Raw genomic sequence first — 22,535 nt, 5'->3', positions numbered from 1 at the left:
GCCACTAAGCTACAAGAGCTTCGTGATGAACTATAACATGCAAGGGATGGATAAGACAATTCCCGAGCTCTTCACAATGCTAAAGCCGCGGAGGTAGAAATCAAGAAGGAGCATCAAGTGTCGATGGTCAATAAGACCACCAGTTTCAAGAAAAAGGGCAAAGGGAAGAAGAAGGGGAACTTCAAGAAGAACAACAAACAAGTTGCTGCTCAAGAGAAGAAACCCAAGTCTGGACCTAAGCCTGAGACTGAGTGCTTCTACTGCGAACAGACTGGTCACTGGAAGCGGAACTGCCCCAAGTATTTGGCGGATAAGAAGGATGACAAGGTGAACAAAGGTATATGTGATATACATGTTATTGATGTGTACCTTACTAATGCTCGCAGTAGCACCTGGGTATTTGATACTGGTTCTGTTGCTAATATTTGCAACTCGAAACATGGACTACGGATTAAGCGAAGATTGGCTAAGGACGAGGTGATGATGCGCGTGGGAAATGGTTCCAAAGTCGATGTGATCGCGGTCGACACGCTACCTCTACATCTACCTTCGGGATTACTTTTAGACCTGAATAATTGTTATTTGGTGCCAGCGTTGAGCATGAACATTATATCTGGATCTTGTTTGATGCGAGACGGTTATTCATTTAAATCAGAGAATAATGGTTGTTCTATTTATATGAGTAATATCTTTTATGGTCATGCACCCTTGAAGAGTGGTCTATTTTTGTTGAATCTCGATAGTAGTGATACACATATTCATAATATTGAAGCTAAAAGATGCAGAGTTGATAATGATAGTGCAACATATTTGTGACACTGCCGTTTAGGTCATATCGGTGTAAAGCGCATGAAGAAACTCCATACTGATGGACTTTTGGAATCACTTGATTATGAATCACTTGGTACTTGCGAACCGTGCCTCATGGGCAAGATGACTAAAACGCCGTTCTCCGGAACTATGGAGCGAGCAACTGATTTGTTGGAGATCATACATACTGATGTATGTGGTCCAATGAATGTTGAGGCTCGCGGCTGGTATCGTTATTTTCTCACCTTCACAGGTGATTTAAGCAGATATGGGTATATCTACTTAATGAAACATAAGTCTGAAACATTTGAAAAGTTCAAAGAATTTCAGAGTGAAGTTGAAAATCATCATAACAGGAAAATAAAATTTCTACGATCTGATCGTGGAGGAGAATATTTGAGTTACGAGTTTGGTCTACATTTGAAACAATGTGGAATAGTTTCGCAACTCACGCCACCCGGAACACCAAAGCGTAATGGTGTGTCCGAACGTCGTAATCGTACTTTACTAGATATGGTGCGATTTATGATGTCTCTTACTGATTTACCACTATCATTTTGGGGTTATGCTTTAGAGACGGCTGCATTCACGTTAAATAGGGCACCATCGAAATCCGTTGAGACGACGCCTTATGAACTGTGGTTTGGCAAAAAACCAAAGTTGTCGTTTCTTAAAGTTTGGGGCTGCGATGCTTATGTGAAAAAGCTTCAGCCTGATAAGCTCGAACCCAAATCGGAGAAATGTGTCTTCATAGGATACCGAAAGGAAACTGTCGGGTACACCTTCTATCACAGATCTGAAGGCAAGACTTTTGTTGCTAAATTTGGATCCTTTCTAGAGAAGGAGTTTCTCTCGAAAGAAGTGAGTGGGAGGAAAGTAGAACTTGATGAGGTAAATGTACCTGCTCCCTTATTGGAAAGTAGTTCATCACAGAAACCGGTTCCTGTGACACCTACACCAATTAGTGAGGAAGCTAATGATGATGATCATGAAGCTTCAGATCAAGTTACTACTGAGCCTCGTAGGTCAACCAGAGTGAGATCCGCACCAGAGTGGTACGGTAATCCTGTTCTGGAGGTTATGTTACTAGACCATGACGAACCTACGAACTATGAAGAAGCGATGGTGAGCCCAGATTCCGCAAAATGGCTTGAGGCCATGAAATCTGAGATGGGATCCATGTATGAGAACAAAGTGTGGACTTTGGTTGACTTGCCCAATGATCAGCAAGCCATTGAGAATAATGGATCTTCAAGAAGAAGACTGACGCTGACGGTAGTGTTACTATCTATAAAGCTCGACTTGTTGCAAAAGGTTTTCGACAAGTTCAAGTGGTTGACTACGATGAGACCTTCTCACCCGTAGCAATGCTTAAGTCTGTCCGAATCATGTTAGCAATTGCCGCATTTTATGATTATGAAATTTGGCAAATGGATGTCAAAACTGCATTCTTGAATGGATTTCTAGAAGAAGAGTTGTATATGATGCAACCGGAAGGCTTTGTCGATCCAAAATGAGCTAACAAAGTGTGCAAGCTCCAGCGATCCATTTATGGACTGGTGCAAGCCTCTCGGAGTTGGAATAAACGCTTTGATAGTGTGATCAAAGCATTTGGTTTTATACAGACTTTTGGAGAAGCCTGTATTTACAAGAACGTGAGTGGGAGCTCTGTAGCATTTCTGATATTATATGTGGATGACATATTGTTGATTGGAAATGATATAGAATTTCTGGATAGCATAAAGGGATACTTGAATAAGAGTTTTTCAATGAAAGACCTCGGTGAAGCTGCTTACATATTGGGCATCAAGATCTATAGAGATAGATCAAGACGCTTAATTGGACTTTCACAAAGCACATACCTTGACAAAGTTTTGAACAAGTTCAAAATGGATCAAGCAAAGAAAGGGTTCTTGCCTGTGTTACAAGGTGTGAAGTTGAGTAAGACTCAATGCCCGACCACTGCAGAAGATAGAGAGAAGATGAAAGATGTTGCCTATGCTTCAGCCATAGGCTCTATCATGTATGCAATGATGTGTACCAGACCTGATGTGTGCCTTGCTATAAGTGTAGCAGGGAGGTACCAAAGTAATCCAGGAGTGGATCACTGGACAGCGGTGAAGAACATCCTGAAATACCTGAAAAGGACTAAGGATATGTTACTCGTTTATGGAGGTGACAAAGAACTAGTCATAAATGGTTACGTCGATGCAAACTTTGACACTGATCCAGACGATTCTAAATCGCAAACCGGATACGTGTTTACATTGAACGGTGGAGCTGTCAGTTGGTGCAGTTCTAAGCAAAGCGTTGTGACGGGATCTACGTGTGAAGTGGAGTACATAGCTGCTTCGGAAGCAGCAAATGAAGGAGTCTGGATGAAGGAGTTCATATCCGATCTAGGTGTCATACCTAGTGCATCGGGTCCAATGAAAATCTTTTGTGACAATACTGGTGCAATTGCCTTGGCAAAGGAATCCAGATTTCACAAGAGAACCAAGCACATCAAGAGACGCTTCAACTCCATCCGGGATCTAGTCCAGGTGGGAGACATAGAAATTTGCAAGATACACACGGATCTGAATGTTGCAGACCCGTTGACTAAGCCTCTTCCACGAGCAAAACATGATCAGCACCAAGGCTCCATGGGTGTTAGAATCATTACTATGTAATCTAGATTATTGACTCTAGTACAAGTGGGAGACTGAAGGAAATATGCCCTAGAGTCAATAATAAAGTTATTATTTATTTCCTTATATCATGATAAATGTTTATTATTCATGCTAGAATTGTATTAACCGGAAACATAATACTTGTGTGAATACATAGACAAACAGAGTGTCACTAGTATGCCTCTACTTGACTAGCTCATTGATCAAAGATGGTTATGTTTCCTAGCTATTGACATGAGTTGTCATTTGATTAATGGGATCACATCATTAGGAGAATGATGTGATTGACTTGACCCATTCCGTTAGCTTAGCACATGATCATTTAGTATTCTGCTATTGCTTTCTTCATGACTTATACATGTTCCTATGACTATGAGATTATGCAACTCCCATTTACCGGAGGAACACTTTGTGTGCTACCAAACGTCACAACGTAACTGGGTGATTATAAAGGTGCTCTACAGGTGTCTCCGAAGGTACTTGTTGGGTTGGCGTATTTCGAGATTAGGATTTGTCACTCCGATTGTCGGAGAGGTATCTCTGGGCCCACTCGGTAATGCACATCACTATAAGCCTTGCAATCATTGTAAGTAATGAGTTAGTTGCGGGATGATGTATTACGGAACGAGTAAAGAGACTTGCCGGTAATGAGATTGAACTAGGTATTGAGATACCGACGATCGAATCTCGGGCAAGTAACATACCGATGACAAAGGGAACAACATATGTTGTTATGCGGTTTGACCGATAAAGATCTTCGTAGAATATGTGGGAGCCAATATGAGCATCCAGGTTCCGCTATTGGTTATTGACCGGAGACGTGTCTCGGTCATGTCTACATAGTTCTCGAACCCGTAGGGTCCGCACGCTTAAAGTTTGGTGACGGTTATATTATGAGTTTATGTGTTTTGATGTACTGAAGATAGTTTGGAGTCCTGGATGTGATCACGGACATGACGAGGAGTCTCGAAATGGTCGAGACATAAAGATTGATATATTGGAAGCCTATATTTGGATATCGGAAGTGTTCCGGGTGAAATCGGGATTTTACCGGAGTACCGGGGGTTACCGGAACCCACCCGGGGGTTTAATGGGCCAACATGGGCCTTAGTGGAGAAGAGGAGGGGCGGCTAGGGCAGGCCGCGCGCCCCCTCCCCCTCTAGTCCGAATTGGACAAGGAGGGGAGGCGGCGCCCCCCTTTCCTTCCTCTCTCCCTCCTCCTTCCCCCTTCTACTAATCCAACTAGGAAGGGAGGGAGTCCTACTCCCGGTGGGAGTAGGACTCCTCCTGGCGCGTCTCCTCTTGGCCGGCCACCTCTCCCCCTTGATCCTTTATATACGGGGGCAGGGAGGCACCCCATTGACACAACAATTGATCTCTTGGATCTCTTAGCCGTGTGCGGTGCCCCCCTCCACCATAATCCACCTCGATAATATCATAGCGGTGCTTAGGCAAAGCCCTATGTCGGTAGAACATCATCATCGTCACCACGCCGTCGTGCTTACGGAACTCTCCCTCAAAGCTCGGCCGGATCGGAGTTCGAGGGACGTCATCGAGTTGAACGTGTGCAGAACTCGGAGGTGCCGTGCGTTCGGTATTGGATCGGTCGGATTGTGAAGACGTACGACTACATCAACCACGTTGTGCTAACGCTTTCGCTTTCGGTCTACGAGGGTACGTGGACACACTCTCCCCACTCGTTGCTATGCATCACCATGATCCTGTGTGTGCGTAGAATTTTTTTTGAAATTACTACGTTCCCCAACACGAAGCATCCAAGAGGGACAAGTTTACCCTCTCCGATGACTCGGAGTCAGACGCCGAGGTCATCCCGAAGCACCGTCGCCAGACCATGCCCCAAGCTGACTCGTAAGTAGTCCGGGATTTTTCACATACATCCAATCTCTATGAACTGTGATGATAACTTTAAGTTCTATTTTTTAGTCCGGCACGCGATCTACCCCAGCTATCCTCATCCTCGGGGGATCTGCCGCCGGAGATGATGGAGAGCGAGTCGCCTCCACTAGCTTCCCCGCCGCCTAGGGCGGATGACGCCGAGGTGTCATCCCATAGGCCCCTCTCCGGACCTTGAAGAGATGCGGGGGGGGGGGGACTTAGCGGCACCGGAGGGCAATACCTCGGCTGTCGAAGGACTGGGGGGTACGGCCCCCTCGGAGACCGGCGACGGGAGCCCCGGTCAATCCGACCCCCAGACGCATACTACTCTGGAGACCCACACGGCTCGGGAGTCTAGTGAGTGACCCCCTGCAGGAGAGGGGGAGCGGCGACCTCTGCTAATCTGGAGGCGCCGAATACCACGGCGGACGCACTTCAAAGTGCATCCATCCTGGATGAGCACCGCATCCTGATGGGTACGGTGACTGAGAAGATTCATGTAGCGACCCGACCCGAATGGATCAAGTCTCCGTGCTTAAGTGTGATCCCTGGATCGGTATGCTGACACACACAGTACTCGAGGATTTATAACAGAGGTAAATCACATGTATAAAGTAACGTAAATACTATTACCTCAAATCCAAATAGCGGAAATAACAAGGTTGTGGATTCCCATCAACACCAACGGCAAAGTTGAGTGTAGAAATCGTAACCCTAACGTATCACTTACTCGTCGTAAGGATCCTGCAACATGAAACGTTGCAGCCCGAAAACGGGTCAGCACATGGAATATGCTGGCAAATTCACACCATAGAGAAATGATGAACACGGGCTATCACTACATGCATATATGGCTGGTGGAAAAGCTCTATGATTATAATGTTTTTGCGAAAAGCCAATTTTTCCCTACTGCAAAGGAATAAATTTTATTTAACTATCATGGTGGTTGTGAAACATTGAGATGGTTGACAACATCTCAATCCCAATTAAGTATCATCATTAACCCAACAATATTAATTAAAGTAACATGATGAGATCAACGGGATAATCCAAGAACTAGATACTCAAGACTTCCATAACCGGGGACACGGCTAATCATGATTAGTTTGTACACTCTGCAGAGGTTTGTGCACTTTTCCCCACAAGACTCGATCGCCTCCGCTTGATTCTCGCACTACATGATGTTTGAGAAACGGATGATCGAGGCACAGCCTTTCAGAAGCATTTACTCTCTACTCCGGGCAGACCGTTACACCTACAATCCCCCTACATCTGCTAGTCCACCTCTTCAAGAGCTCACACAACTTACTCAACTATGCCAGAGCCCATAATGGCTTGTGGCTGCACACGGAAGTTTCTAGCATGAATAATCTTATGATCCCTTTGAGTCTGGGTGGCGGTCCATAGGATGATCACACGGGTACTCCGGGATATCCAAAAATACAGGCAACACTGGGTTCTCCAGGTGCCCCAATCCACCCAGTTGTTTATTTAAGTAGCCACCTTAAGTTGAACCATTAATTAACAATCTCACAACTATCATGGAAAATTCACTCAAACCCAATCCACGTCTACGAGCATAGCATAGCAATATAAGCAAACGTAGAAGTAACTCCCAAGGGTTTGATAGTAAACAGGACAATAGGTACTACCTCATCTACTTCCCAAAACCCACATATTAATCAGATCCTAATCATGCAGTTGTTTGAGGATTGATCTAATGCAATAAAACTGGGTAATGAAAAGTATGATCAAAGTGTGAACTTGCCTGCAATGTTGATGAAGATGATTCGCACTCATAACTCTTGATAGTTCTACTCGTCACACTCCGTTCAATCTATCGTAAGGAAGCAATGGTAACCACACATAAGCAATCACTCAAAATATCAGAAAGAACGAAGAAGACGATTCAGAAAACATCAAAACCAAGAAAATAACTCTTGCAACATAAAACAATTTCTAACAGTGCCAAAATTATATGAATTTAGCCTTATCAGAAAGTTTAGGTCAAGAGCTTCGATTAGCAAGAAGAATCAACTCAAACGGAGCTACGAAACTCAAGTTACGATCAAACGAAGTTTGAATTCAAATCTAATCTAATTCAAAATTTAAAATTTCAAAAACATGTTTGAGTTGGATTACTGGATAGAGGGGATCATAACAAAGAAGTGGGCGTTGGTTTCGTTGGATTTGGATAAACGAGCAAAGAGTTGTGACTGTTTGAAGAATAGGGGCTATTCTGCAAATAACTTATTCACAAACGGGTCCCTGGTGGAAATTAACAGAAAAAGAAAAAGACTAAATAACGAACGTTCGCTACACAGGTCTACAGAACGAAAACGTTCACTAAAACTAACTAAACAAAAAAAAACGTTCATTAAATAACTAAAAAAAATGGGTTTCTAAACAAAAACCGAACCTTAAAATAAACCGTTCGGATCGGGTTTGGTTTATCTCCGGTTCAAGAGAAAAGACCGGGGCGGCGGCTACTCCGGCGGCGAGGCGGACGGCGGCGACGTCGGGCGCGGCTGCGGACGGCGGCTCCGGCGAGAGGCAGCGCGGGCGGTGGTGCGGGGCAGCGACGCGGGCTGCGGCAGCAGTGGCGGCGGCGCGGCGGCATACTGCTGCTGCTGCGCGGCGGCGGCGGCGGATCTGGCAATGGCGGCGGCGGAGCAAGCGGCGGCGGCTGCGGCTTGGGCGGCGAGATGCGGGGGAAGAGGAGAGAGGAGCCGGGGCGTCGCCTTTTAAGAGGAGGGGCGAGGGGAGGCGTGGGGGAGGGGGCAGGAGGAGGCCGGAGGTGGCACGGCCATCGAGGTCGGCGGGGCGTCGTGCCCGAGCGGGACTGCGGCGGGAGCTCGGGGACGAGTGGCGCTGGGGCGTGGGCCGGCTGGGCCGTGGCTTGGCGAGCAGGGCCGGCCCGGTCCGGTCGGTCCAAAGTTTTTTTTAATAAACATTTTTTTCAGACAAACAAAAATAAAAGAAAAACAAAATAAATTAAAATATTATATAGGCATATAATATATCAAAATTTTCAGAAAAAGATTTTCTTCAACGTGGACATTTTTCTCAAGTCAATTAAAATCGAGAAAAATTCAAATAATTCAAAGAGTGCTACTGCCCTACTAAAATCCAATAAAAATCATTTTAAAAATACCAAAATGATTTCAAATTTACTTCTCTCCAATTTTCTGTTGTAGGGAATCATGTTACCCTAATTTCTGTATATTTTATTTTTGGAGAAAAATAATTTGAATAAAACCCAAATAACTCCAAATTTGAAAATAATTTCCAAGGAACTTTAAATTTGATCCTTTGAAACTCCCAACTCATATTTCATATGTTTTGAAGAAGTCATTTTATCTTCTCTCGTGAAAATCATTGAGTTGCTTAAAGTTTCTGAATTGGAAATATTTCCAAATGGAATTCAAATATTTTCAAAAACCCTTGTCATTTAAATAAATGGAAGAAGTCATGTCATCTTCTCTCCAGGGTTTTGTGGTGAAAATAATTTGAATTCACGGAGATCATAAAAGCAAAAATGAAAGTTTGGGAAAGTCCTTTTATTCCCTCTCATTTAACTTTCAAAAAGTTTCGAATTTCACTCAATTTCACTCAATCAATCAAATCTATCTATTTATTATAACATTCCAAAATTTAGAATTTTGGGATGTTGCAATTCAGTCCACCAAGAGCGGGCTGAATGAAGCCTTCACCAGCCTGCTAGCAGGCTTCGAGGTACGCAATGTAATGTTTTTGATCATTTTTATGAGAAATATGCCTGTATATAGATAGTAGCCCCTGAGACTCTGTTTGGTTTTTGAAAGAAAAGCGAGCAGAGGATCAATAATCAGTTGTCAGGTGGTAACATACTATTTTATTTGGATTAAAACATGCCTCTCTGTTAGCGGCGACTGCCCAGGCCGCGGAAGTTTCCAAACTCAAACAGAAACTGGAGCGAGCCGATGAGGACCTAGTCCTTGTTAACACGCGGCTCAACCAGGCCCAAGGTATAAAATACATCTTACTTTATGCCTGTTTATGTCCGTGTTTTGTGGAAGTTCAAGAGTTGCAATGTGCGTGTTTGTATAGAGGGTGCCGCCGCGGTTGAGACCCTCAGGGGTGAGCTTGCCCAAGCTAAGGAGCAGGCAAGGGTAAGAAATGCGGCCGCTGATAAAGCGGCTGCGGACTTAACGGCCGAACAGGCCGCTCGGCGCCGTTTTGAGGAACGGGTGACCGAGGTGGAGCAGAAGCTCAAGGACACCACCCGCAAGTGTGAGTCCTTAGAAGAAGAAAATAAGGCAAAGGGGACCGAACTCGCCAAGGCCCTTCAAGACGCCAAGGAGGCGTGGTCCGAATCCCACGCGGCGCGCGAGGAAATCCGTCAAGCCGGACAGATAGCGGCTGGTAAGCCCTTTCTTTTACAGGCTAAATTTGGGGATCGAAGGTATGCCTTGCTTAATCGACTGTGGAGTTCTACAGAAGCATATGCGGATCTGCCGAAGAGTGTTGCGGACGCCGCCCAATTCTTTCGGGCCCAGGAGGGGTACGCAACGGAGAAGCTCTTCTGGTCACAGTTTGCGGGGCAGGAGCGTCCCGCACTGCTAAATGACCAGATGGCACAATGGGCGGAGCTGCATAAGATGTCCAGCGCGGCCATGGATGACGTCATAGTCCAGTTGTGGCTGACCGAAGCCATTCCGGACAGCTACTTCGGCCTTGTGCGGGGTCTCGTCGATGCGCTACCCCGAATCGACGCCGTCAAGAGGTGGTCCTGCATAGAAGGAGGGCGAATGGCCTTCGCCCGTGTCAAGATGCACTGGGAGAAGATGAAGGCCGAAAAGGTGGCAATTGAGGGTCCGCCCGGAAGCAAGGACCATCGCACACCGGAGTGCTATTTTGAGGACGTACTAAAAGGTGCCCGCCTTGTAGAAGGCCAATGCTCGAAGGATGTAGTGTTCGAGTGAACGAGTCCGAACTATTCGGGAGTTTGTATTATGAACTAAGCCTATTGTAATATATTCATGCCTTTATGAAGAGTTTTATCCTCCTGCACGGCCTTTTCTGATATCTGAGAGTTCCCAATCGTCGGCTTCAACCCCCATGTAGATACTACTGGGGGTGTTCGGAATTGCACATGACTACACTCAACCCAACGTCTTGGTCCATGAAGGAGGTGTCAGTGCGGTGAACCAGGCAATCAGACTATGCTGTTTTATTGCTCTCACTTAGCCATAGGAGTTTGACGATGGGTCTACAAAGTAGCCCCTGGTATGTACGCGGCTATCCCAATGCAGATGCGTTGCATATGTGACCGGAAAACAGTCCTTCGTGTAATACGAAAAAATCGCTAAAGATTTTAATAAGTCGCCGAGTGGCTGACCAGCTCTCGCCGCATCATGACAGTCACTTTTCGGCTTTCTCTACTAAGGTGCTTAACCGGACGAACCAGAAACACAATCATAGTAGTTCTTCCTTTACTACCCTAGCCGATCAGACGGTACGTAAGGTAGCAAACACAGGAGCCGGGCAACCCAACTATTGACCAAAGACATGATTCGGAGCCGATGCATATAGTGCTGAGCTCGGGACGCCGAATTGTGCTATAAAGCTTTTCATACTTTTTGTTTCGCAACACATGTGTTGCCATATAGAGCCCCTGGCAATTTGTGCCGAGGTGTGTGCGTGAGACAACTGAAGAGACGGAATAAAGTCTATAAGTAAAGACAATACCAAAGAAGAATTTGGTTCACTGGAATCTGATTGATACGTCAAAATGTAATCTTACAGAGGGTACCATAATCACCAAGGCCATTTTACATGTCGGGGGTCTAAGGCTAAGGGGAAAAGCTCTATACAGGTTTTGAGTGAAGTTGTGGTCTACAAAATCCTTTGCACCTTCCTGCCGCACGTCTGCGCCGCTTTCGCTTGAGTAAGAAAGATTCCTTAAGAGGAATGGTCTTCGACTATTTGTACGGAACCGGGCTCGGAGAGAGTCCTTGTGAGTCCATAGGGATGAGTAGGTTTTAATTCACCTGTGGTAAAAGATAAGAAATAAGTAAAAAAGAGGGGAAGGCCATATACGGTCGAACCGTACTATAGGCCTGTCCGTATTTTGCCTCCGCTGATGCCCAAGGTACTTTGAGTGCGTAATTGTGCATGCGTGGTACGAATTTCGCTGATGTACGCGGCGATCGACAGAGGCGAAACTGTTAATCGAGCCCTGGGATTGCTGGGCTGCCGGCATGCAGAACTGGCCGGCCTTGCGTAATAAAGTCCGGCAGCTTAGTAGCCGATTAGGTGTGCGGCTTGACAGGGCCGCTTTGTACTTCGGCCGCAATGGCCGCAGTATGCTCCTCAGTACGGAGGGAGCGTTCCATGTTTTCGTTGATTGTAATGACGCCACGTGGACCGGGCATCTTAAGCTTTAGATAGGCGTAGTGCGGGACCGCGTTAAAGCGGGCGAATGCAGTTCGTCCGAGCAGTGCGTGATAGCCACTGCGGAACGGGACGATATCGAAGACCAAGTCTTCGCTTCGGAAGTTGTGCGGCGAACCAAAGACGACTTCCAGTGTGATTGAGCCCGTGCAGCGGGCCTCTACACCAGGTATTACTCCTTTAAAGGTAGTTTTAGTGGGCTTGATTCTTGACGGATCGATGCCCATTTTGCGGACAGTGTCTTGATAAAGTAGATTGAGACTGCTGCCGCCGTCCATGAGGACTCGCGTGAGATGGAATCCGTCGATGATCGGATAAAGGACCAGAGCTACCGAACCTCCATGACGGATACTGGTTGGGTGGTCCTTTCGATCGAAGGTGATCGGGCAAGCCGACCATGGGTTGAATTTTGGGGCGACCGGCTCTATGGCATAGACGTCCCGTAATGCGCGCTTGTGCTCCCTCTTAGGGATATGTATGACATATATCATATTCATTGTTTTTACCTCGGGGGAAATTGCTTCTGTCCCCCTGTGTTCGGTTGACGAGGCTCGTGGTCATCGTCATCGCTGGGCGACCCTTTCCCCTTGTGTTTGCCATTGAGTTTGTCGGCCTGTTTAAAGACCCAACAATTTTTGTTGGTATGATTGGCGGGTTTATCGGGGGTGCCATGAATCTGGCAAGGCCGATCAAGTATTCTGTCTAAACTGGATGGGCCATCTCTATTTTCCTTGAATGGCTTCTTCTGTTGACCGGGTTTGGAGCCACTGAATCCGGCGTTGACCGCCATGTCTTGGGTTCCTTCGTTATTGTTCGACACTTGTGCTTGTTGCGTCGTGGCTTGCCATTGTCGTCCCTGGATTCAGAGGTGCCACGCTGGTGCTATTGCTTCTACGAGCAAGCCAGCTATCCTCCCCCGCGCAAAAGCGGGTCATAAGTGCGGTAAGGGCTGCCATGGACTTCAGCTTTTCTTGGCCGAGGTGTCGGGCGAGCCACTCATCTCGGACGCTATGTTTGAAGGCTGCGAGGGCTTCAGCGTCCGGACAATCCACAATCTGGTTCTTTTTGATTAAGAACCTGGTCCAGAGCTGTCGGGCTGATTCTCCGGGTTGCTGGATTATGTGACTAAGATCATCAACGTCTGGGGGCCGAACATAGGTACCTTGGAAGTTGTCTCTGAATGCGTCCTCCAAGTCTTCCCAGCTACCAATAGAGTTTTCTGGTAGGCTGTTCAGCCAGTGCTATGCTGGCCCCTGGAGTTTTAGGGGGAGGTACTTGATGGCATGTAGATCATCACCGCGTGCCATGTGAATGTGGAGAAGAAAATCTTCAATCCATACTGCGGGATCTGTTGTGCCATCGTATGATTCGATGTTCACGGGTTTAAACCCTTCTGGGAACTGGTGCTCCATTACCTCATCGGTGAAGCATAGGGGGTGTGCGGTGCCTCTGTATCGGGCAACGTCACGACGCAGTTCGGATGAAGTCCGTATGCGGTTTTCGGCCCGGGTGAGGTTGTGTTTGTCGCGCCAGGTCTGATGGCCGTCTTCTCGTGCTTGGGCACGCCCCCTTGATCCGTTGATTGACCTAGTCTGACCTGCTCTATTGTCCAGGTCCTAACGTAGGTCATAAGTGTATCCCTGAGCTGTTGTTTCTCTGCTTTTATGGCGAGGTGGTGCGGGCTGGTGTTCGGCTTGAGTTGCCGTTCTGTCCCGGCCACGTGGTGGTCGTTCAGGTCCGTCAGCCGCATTACGCGTGGGTGGTATGGGCTCCAACGCCTCATTCTCGAATTGGGGTAGCAGCTTACGCTTCAGGTAACTGTTTGTTGGGCGTTCGAGGCCGTATTCTTCGGTTGCCAGGACATTAGTCCATCTGCCGTTGAGCAGATCTTGGTCAGCTTGAAGCTGCTGCTGCCTCTTCTTTAGGCTTCTTGCAGTGGCTATTAACCGGCACTTAAAGCGCTCTTGTTCGAGGGGTTCCTTTGGCATGATAAAATCTTCGTCGCCGAGGCTTACGTCGTCCTCGGAGAGTGGTAGATAGTTACTATCCCCCGAGTCTTCGTTCCCTGATTGCTCGTCAGGGTCAATTTTCCCGTCCTCCCGATCATCCTGTTCGGATGTTGGTTCGATGGGGTCTTCTTGGTCTTCGGCGTTCTTCGGAGTATCATTGTCTCCGGTGCCGGTATTGCTGTCTTTTTCGCGACGCGATTTAGAGCTGCGCCACTGACGTCGATGCTTTGGTGGTATCTCAGGAGGTTCGTCCTTGACTAGATCCTTCTCATCATCGCCGTCGCCTTCTTTAGGTGTGTCCACCATGTACACGTCGTATGAGGAAGTGGCCGTCCAGCATCCGGTGAACGGCGGGTTTTGGGCCTGCTCCTCTCCGGCATCGTCGTCCATACTGTCGATGTCTTCGGAGGCGTAATTGCGCATGTCGGTTAGATCATGGATAGTGGCTATGAAGTGGGTGGTGGGTGGGAAGTAAAATTCCCTATTTTCAGCCCCTAGTCCAGGCTGGGCGCAATTCGGAAGCGGTTCCTCTATGATGGCGAGGGATCACGTTAAGTCCAAAGCCTCATTTAAGAGCGAGGTTTGGACGGGGACAGAAGTTTCCTGGCTGAGCTCACATGATGCGGACTTCGAGGGTTCGGAGCTAGTGTCCGGAGAAGAGTCCGGCTTTGTGAGGACTACCGGAGACGCTATTCTCCCCGGTTCTCCAGTGTTGAGCTCTAAAGCCGCAGAGAGTCCGGCGGGCTCTAGACTCCCATCTTCGGACCTGGTGACGCGCTCCGGATCTAAGGCCGGAGCGGTGGTTGGGGCCGCGAACCCTCGGAAGATCAATTCTCCTCGGATATCAGCGACATAATTCAGATTTCCAAAACTGATCTGATGACCAGGGGCGTAGCTGTCGATCTGCTCTAGGTGACCAACCGAGTTGTCACACAGGGCGAAGCCGCCGAATACAAAGATGTGGCCGGGAAAAAAATCTCCTTCATGGCAGCATTGTTGTAGATGATCAATGGATCCATCGAGCCTTTCAACGACGGTACAATGGAACTCTCAATGAAAGCACCAATGTCGGTGTCAAAACCGGCAGATCTCGGGTAGGGTAACAGGAGGCAGGGGACACGATGTTTACCCAGGTTCGGGCCCTCTTGATGGAGGTAATACCCTACTTCTTGCTTGATTGACTTTGATGAGTATAGGGGTTACAAGAGTTGATCTACCTCGAGATCGTAATGGCTAAACCCTAGATGTCTATCCTGTATGATTATCCTTGCCTCTATGGACTAAACCCTCCGGTTTATATAGACACCAGAGGGGCCTAGGGTTGTATAGAGTCGGTTTACAGAGAAAGGAATCTTCATATCCGAACGCCAAGCTTGCCATCCACGCAAAGGAGAGTCCCTTCCGGACACGGGGGAAAGTCTTCTATCTTGTATCTTCGCGGCCCATTAGTCCGGCCCATGGTGCATAGCCCGGACGCACGAGGACACCCTAATCCAGGACTCCCTCAGGTCTCCTCATGAGCAATAGTGGATACATCACATGGAGAATATTGACAACATCCAAAACAATGCATATTTGGAACTGTGTGATCATGGCATCGCATAGTAGATGAATTGCGCAAATCATGTAGAGGAAGCATAGCAATATCATCGCATGAAAAACAAAAGCCAATGACCATCATCTCGTCATCTATGCCATAAGTGCAAATGGGATTTATTTTAATGGGGCATGCATAGTTACTATGTTGAGATTGAAATGATGCAATATGGGAGATCTCACTCATAGCATATGACAAGTTTAAAGGATTGTCAAACATAATGTGACCAATAGAATTTTCACAAGATATCCTATGGAGCATAGCATCACAACTAGGCAACTCAACATGCTCATCATCATATTCATCATAAATTGGTAAGTCATGACATGGGGAAGTCGCACTAGCATGAAGCATGGGCATAGGTAGATCAACATCATGCAAGCAATCATTGGTGAGATAGTCCACTAGTGGGACAAGAGAAGCATTGTCACATATGTTACCGTTGGAGCGTCGCTCATGTGTTGTAGGTGAGGTTGTAACTTGATGGTACCATGTGGGGTGTGCATCTTCTTCCACCATGGCCATCGTCGTCTCCATTGGGGGTATGGACTCGTCGAGGATAGGCATGTCATCATGTAGGAGAACTAGCACCAAAGAAGAAAACACACTAGGAGTAGAGGTTAACTCATTAGAAATCATAGTGGCCTCACGTGCCGTGTCAACAACCTCACTCACTAAGTGTTGTGGCTCACTCACTCCCTCTTGGATGCTCTTACTCGTATGGTTGGTGGAGTCACTCAAATGGCACTCAACCTCACATAGGATGTGTGGCATGCTCATATGTGTGGGGCTAGTGGTGGTCACACTCATCCTCTCATAGGAAATGCACTCAATGTCATATATGGTGGAGTCACTCATTTCACTCATGGGGTGGTGGCTCTCCTCACATGGCAATTAGGACATCTCGTCAAATGTGGGTGTCGGAGAGGTGTAGGTGCAAACGTCTCCAAAGATGAATGCCGTAGGATGTTGCCAAACATCACTCTCCTCCGAGACCAAAGATAATGTCTCATGTGCGATCTCGTAGATTGACTCGAAGTAGGAGACATATTGGGGGCACCGTTTTCATGTTGTTGAAGAGGTTCATGCTCATCGCTGTTGTCGAAGGGGATTTCCCTAGCTCGACCTTCTTGTCGCCGTCTTGTTGTTGGAGGCCCATATGATGTGGCACCTCATAGCTCGTCTCCATGACCGAAGGGAATTTCCCATGCTCGGCCATCTTCCTTGAGGGGCTTCCGAAGATGGAAGTGTTGCCCTCGCTCGTAGGTGGTCGCCTTGTTGTTGAAGATGTCGATGTAGGCGAACTCATGGGAAGTAGGCAAAGATGCCGTACGTCCAAAGGCGAAGATGCCTTGATAGCACTTGGCGAAGATGCCGAAGTGGTGGTGGTAGTATCCGTAGCATCCTCTTGGTGGTGCTTGTCTCGCGGTCTTCTCTTTTGCTCATGAAGCTTGGACTTAGCTTGATGTAGAGCTTGTTGGGACTTATAGGTAGGCGCATCTCGAGCATCTTCATGTCGATGGTGTCGTTGTCGTTCTTGAGCTCGTAGTCGTTCGTCGTCGTCGTGCACATGATGCTTGGAGGTGACTTGCCCCTCATGACGATGTGGATCATGAACATGATGGTGGTTGCCATGGAGATGTGGACATGGACGAATTGCGCTTGTATTGCTTGGGCGCTTCGAAGATGGTCGACTTACTCGCCGTCGCCTTGAGGATGACGAAGGGGAAGAACGTTTGGCCAACAAACTCTGAATCTCCTCCGTCCTTGCATCTTCCTCCTTCTTTTGTGCGGAAAGCTTGTTGTCAATGTAGTCCCTTTTCCTCGCTTTGAAGTAACAAATGTTGATGGAGAGGTTCTCGATGCGCTCTCGCAAAGTAGAATGTGCGCCTTGCATTTGTTGTTGTAGATCAAAGATGGACGCTTTGGTGATGTAGTTGTTCGCGCCGTTGTTGTTGTCAAAGATCGGAGATGAAATGCCTTGCCTATCCATCACAAGACCTGAGCAAATATGAGTGGAAGAAAGGAGAGAACTATACCAAATGTACCTTGACCGATGTTGATAATGGATCAATGATCACTCAATGATGTAACAAGGAAATAGCACAATTGGTATCGATCTCGTCAATTCTCACACCTACACAAATAAGGCTTATGGTGGAGCTCGGTGAGGATAGTGGCACAAAAATTTGATGCAAAATGTTAGCAAGAGTCAATAATGTTGAAAGAGATTCACAAATTCGCAAGTGTAACAAGTAGACCAATAGCAATATGTGGCACACGGAAACACACACACACGGATAGATAAATGGGGTCGTGCAACCAAGGAATGAGCACAAAATGTGGAATCCACGGAAAACGCTCATGTTGCACAACTCAAGAGAGACGCTAGCACGATTGCTCTATAGGCGGATACGACACTTGTGCACAACCTATAAGATGCGAAATGTATTTCTATCCCAAGTATGCTATGTATGTATAGTTCCCGGTGTTTCTCAAGATGATCCAAGATGATCGGATATGACAATCTTATGCAATGTGGTATGACGCTATGGCTATTGCTTAACAAGCTCTTTTGTTTCTCTCTTTTGCTTAAAAGCTTATTCTTTTTTTTATGGCCACTTTGCAAAATGCACAAACCAAGATAGCAATTGTGTATATGCGGGAACAAACTTGAGGCACACGAGATGATATGATACCAAGATGATACCAGTGTGCTATGATATGTATGCAATGGAAGGTGTAGATCAATGATCACTAATGTGAACAAGTAACATTGCCGGCAATACTCAAATGGCTAGTCTCGATAGGCAAGTAACACAAAATGGGATAGGGGTTATCAAAGCAATTGCAAGGGGGATATACAACGGAGGGATACCACGATACCAAGATGATACGGAGGTTACCGTCCGTGCGATGATGAATGGCGGTGTTCTTGATGTAGATACCAAGATGATGGAGACTCGTCCCTAAGTAGCCGAAACACCTTAGGAAATGAAAAAACTGCGAACTCAAAATCTCAAATGACAAATGTCAAATGGTGGTAGCGGAAAGCGGTGGTGGTTTTGCGGAAGCTCAATGGGATTGCGGAAATGCAATGATGGGTTATGCGAGTAGGAAATGCGGAAGTGGAGGTTATGGGGTTATGTGAGTTGGAGTTGAAGGTCACTGTCCCTAAGTAGCCGAAATACCTTAGGAGACACAACTCACAACTCAAACAAAATTGGGTTAAGTTGGGGTGGTGGTAATGTATGCTGGGCAATGGGTATGTGGAAGTGGTGGTGGTGGTTGATGAAGAAGTAACGTCCCTAAGTAGCCGAAACACCTTAGGAGACTCGAATCACTACTCAAGCAACCACATATGCAATGGGCAACAAAATGGGTTAGGTTGCGGAAGTCGGTGGTGGCAATGCGGATGATGTGGTGGAGGTCCTAGGCAAAGATGCCAAAGTTCCAAAACTTTTATGGGGTCAAATGATGTTGGTGGTATTTTTGTGGGATGGGGGATGTCAATAGCTTCAAAACGAGCTAAAGAACGTCAAAATCGGAGTTTGGATGAATTAGTTATGGACAAAACAAAAATCAGCCGAAGTTGATATCTACAGGTAGCGGACGTCCGGTAATGGACGGATGTCCGGTCGGCTCAAAAATCCGCTGATTTCAGCTCGGGTTAGGGGTTCCGGTCCTCCGGTGGTTCCTGGGGCTCCGGACGTCCGGTAAAGTGTCGGTCGTCTGGTGTAGCGGGGTCAACGCGAGATGCATGATTTGGGACACGATTTTGGGCGGAAATTGGGGATTTTCGGGTCAAAATTGAGGAGATTTCATGGATGGAAAGATGGGGAAACTTGGGGAAATGCTAGATCCACTTGAAACTAAGCAAATCCATGGATCAAATCCAACAAAACTTCATCACACCAAAAAATCACAAAAAAAATTTGGGGCTATTTTTGGTGGGGATTTTCCAAATTAGGGAAGAACACAACAAAATCAAGCTAGAAAAGTAGGGGTAGGGGCTCCAAATTCGTGATCAACCTTGCTCTGATCCAAGATGATGTAGGGTAGAACCCTAGTGGCCCGATCTTTCACGATTGGAGGGGGATCCTAGGATGAACACGAAGAACACGAGGGGAACACGAGGGGAAAATGAGAGAGAAATCACTCAACCAACAAGAGTAGGTCACACATATGCTAGATCCTCGAAACACAAAGAGGGATACACGATCCAAAGTCAACAAAGGACGATACAAGAGGTAACCGGTTATTCTCCGTGAGGAGGTCTTGAATCCGCGAGGGGATCTTCCCGTGAGGGGTCTTGAATCCAAAGTGGATCTTCTCTGTAGAGGCCGCGGTCTCTCTCGTGGAGTAGATCCGTATGGATGAGCAATGCTCTATCTCTAAATGAGCTAATCCTTTGCTAACCATAATTAGGAGGAGGTGGAGGAGTATATATAGTCTAGGGCCACGAAGGGGTAAGTGGGGGATACTTGGGCCTCGGCCCGGTACTCTGCGCACAGACAGGCGTCGGACGTCCGGAGGATCTCGGACGTCCGGTGGCTCGCGGAGGTCCGGTCGTCCGGAGGGCGTCGGACTTCCATTAATTTCTCCTCTGTGATGTGGCACCGGATGTCCGGAGTGGAGTAGTCGTCCGGGCGCTGGGAGGTGTCGGACGTCCGGCCGGTGTAGCATTCGCGGGCTGAATCTTCAGGCTGGTGGAAGCTCCCGGCGTCGGACGTCCGGCTAGGTCCCGTCGTCCGGAGTCCGTAGACTTCAGGCAACTTCTTCTATTAGTCCTTGTACTTGGCGTCCTAGCTAGCTCATCCGTTGGATGTGGTGGCTTCATGGCTTTCCTCTAAGTACCTGATCATGCATATCACACACGTTGGAGGTAGTAGCCATGTCTCACATGTAGAAAGTGAAGGTTCGGAGAGGAGCAAGTTCACCTTGTGTCGAATGTCATATATTCGAGGTCTCATCATATGTCCTCTTGGGGCTTGGAGAGTAGTTAGAGTGTACATGGGGATGAACGTGGGGTGCTCCGCATCAAAATGGAGTAGCGGGAGAGGTAGGGCTGCCGCTGGGGCATGGGAATTGGTGTGTTCAGCCCCTCCATCTCCCCCACTACATATAGGAGGCAAGGGGTGTCACTTTTTAAGCTTTTGTTGATTTTTCCATTGAAGAGGAAAGGGTGATGCAACAAAGTAAAGATAAGTATTTTCCTCAGTTAAGAACCAAGGTATAAATCCAGTAGGAGGCACAAGCAAGTCCCCAATATATGCACCTACACAAGCTAACAAACACTTGCACTCAACGCTAAAAAGGGGTTGTCAATCCCTTCACGGTCACTTGCAAGAGTGAGATCTAATAGAGATAGATATAAAACATAAGTAAATGGCAAAACAAACCAAGTAATTTCACTTGCTATCGTGAATCACTTCATAAATTTCTTCTTTTAGCACTTCATCACAATTTTTAGATTCACGAATTTCAAGCAAAATTGCATAAAGATAATCTAGTGCACTCAACTCACTAGCAATTGGTTCATCATAGTTGGATCTTTTAAAAAGATTAGCAAGTGGATGAAGATCCATAAACTCCCTTTTTTGCTTCTAATTTCAATAAACACACAATTATGGCAAGCAAAATAGCAAACAAACCAAGTAAGACATAAGGGCAAATGGAAAGGCAAACAAATTTTTTTTTGTATTTTTCTGAAAACGTTTTAGAAGTGGGGGAGAGGAAAACGAGAGGCAAATGGCAAAAAATGTAATGATGGAGATGAGAGTTTGTGATAGGTACTTGGTAGGCTTGATGTAGAACCTCCCCGACAATGATGCCAGAAATTCTTCCTGCTACTTCCTGAGCTTGCGTTGATTTTCCCCTTGAAGAGGAAAGGGTGATGCAGCAAAGTAGAGATACATATTTCCCTCAGTTAAGAACCAAGGTATCAATCCAGTAGGAGGCACAAGCAAGTCCCCAATATTCACATACACAAACTAACAAACACTTGCACTCAATGCGAAAAAGGGATTGTCAATCCCTTCACGGTCACTTGCAAGAGTGAGATCTAATAGAGATAGATATAAAACATAAGTAAACAGCAAAATAAAGTAAATATAAATAAATTGCAGCAAGGTATTTTTGGGTTTTTGGTTTTATAGATCTGAAAATATATGATGGAAAATAGACCCGGGGGACATAGGTTTCACTAGAGGCTTCTCTCTTGAAGAAAGCATATGGTGGGTAAACAAATTACTGTTGAGCAATTGATAGAAAAACGCAAAGTTATGACGATATCTAAGGCAATGATCATGAATATAGGCATCACATCCGTGACAAGTAGACCGAAACGATTCTGCATCTACCACTATTACTCCACACATCGACCGCTATCCAACATGCATCTAGAGTATTAAGTTCATAAGAACGGAGTAACGCCTTAAGCAAGATGACATGATGTAGAGGGATAGATCCAATCAATATGGTAAAACCTCCATCTTTTTATCCTTAATGGCAACAATAAAATTTGTGCCTCGCTACCCCTATTGGGTGAGGACACCGCAAGATTGAACCCATCACAGAGCACCTCTCCTATTGCAAGAAAAACCAATCTATAGGCCAAACAAAATCGATAGATCGGAGAGAAATACAAATCCATTTTAATCATGCATAAAAGAGTTCAGAAAAGACTCAAATAATATTCATAGATAATCTGATCATATATCCACAATTCATTGGATCTCAACAAACGCACCGCAAAAGAAATTACATTGAATAGATCTCCAAGAACATCGAGGATAACATTGTATTAAAGATCAAAGAGAGAGAACAAGCCATCTAGGTACTAGCTATGGACCCTTAGGTCTGTGGTAAACTACTCACGCATCATCGGAAGGGCAGCAAGGTTTGTGTAGAGGCCCTCCATGATCGAATCATCCTCTGGCGGAGTGCCGGAAAAGGACCCAAGATGGGATCTCACGAGAACAGAAGCTTGCAGCGGCGGAAAAGTATTTTTGGTGTGCCCTCTGACGTAAGGGGAATATTTGGGAATTTATAGTGTTGGTGTTAGGGTTAGGAGAGCCACGAGGGGCCCACAATCCTAGGGGGCGCCCCCTGGGG

The sequence above is a fragment of the Triticum aestivum genome, chromosome 2D (genome assembly GCF_018294505.1).
Source record: "Triticum aestivum cultivar Chinese Spring chromosome 2D, IWGSC CS RefSeq v2.1, whole genome shotgun sequence".
Lineage (NCBI taxonomy): Eukaryota > Viridiplantae > Streptophyta > Magnoliopsida > Poales > Poaceae > Triticum > Triticum aestivum.
Note: the sequence above shows the minus strand (reverse complement) of the source record.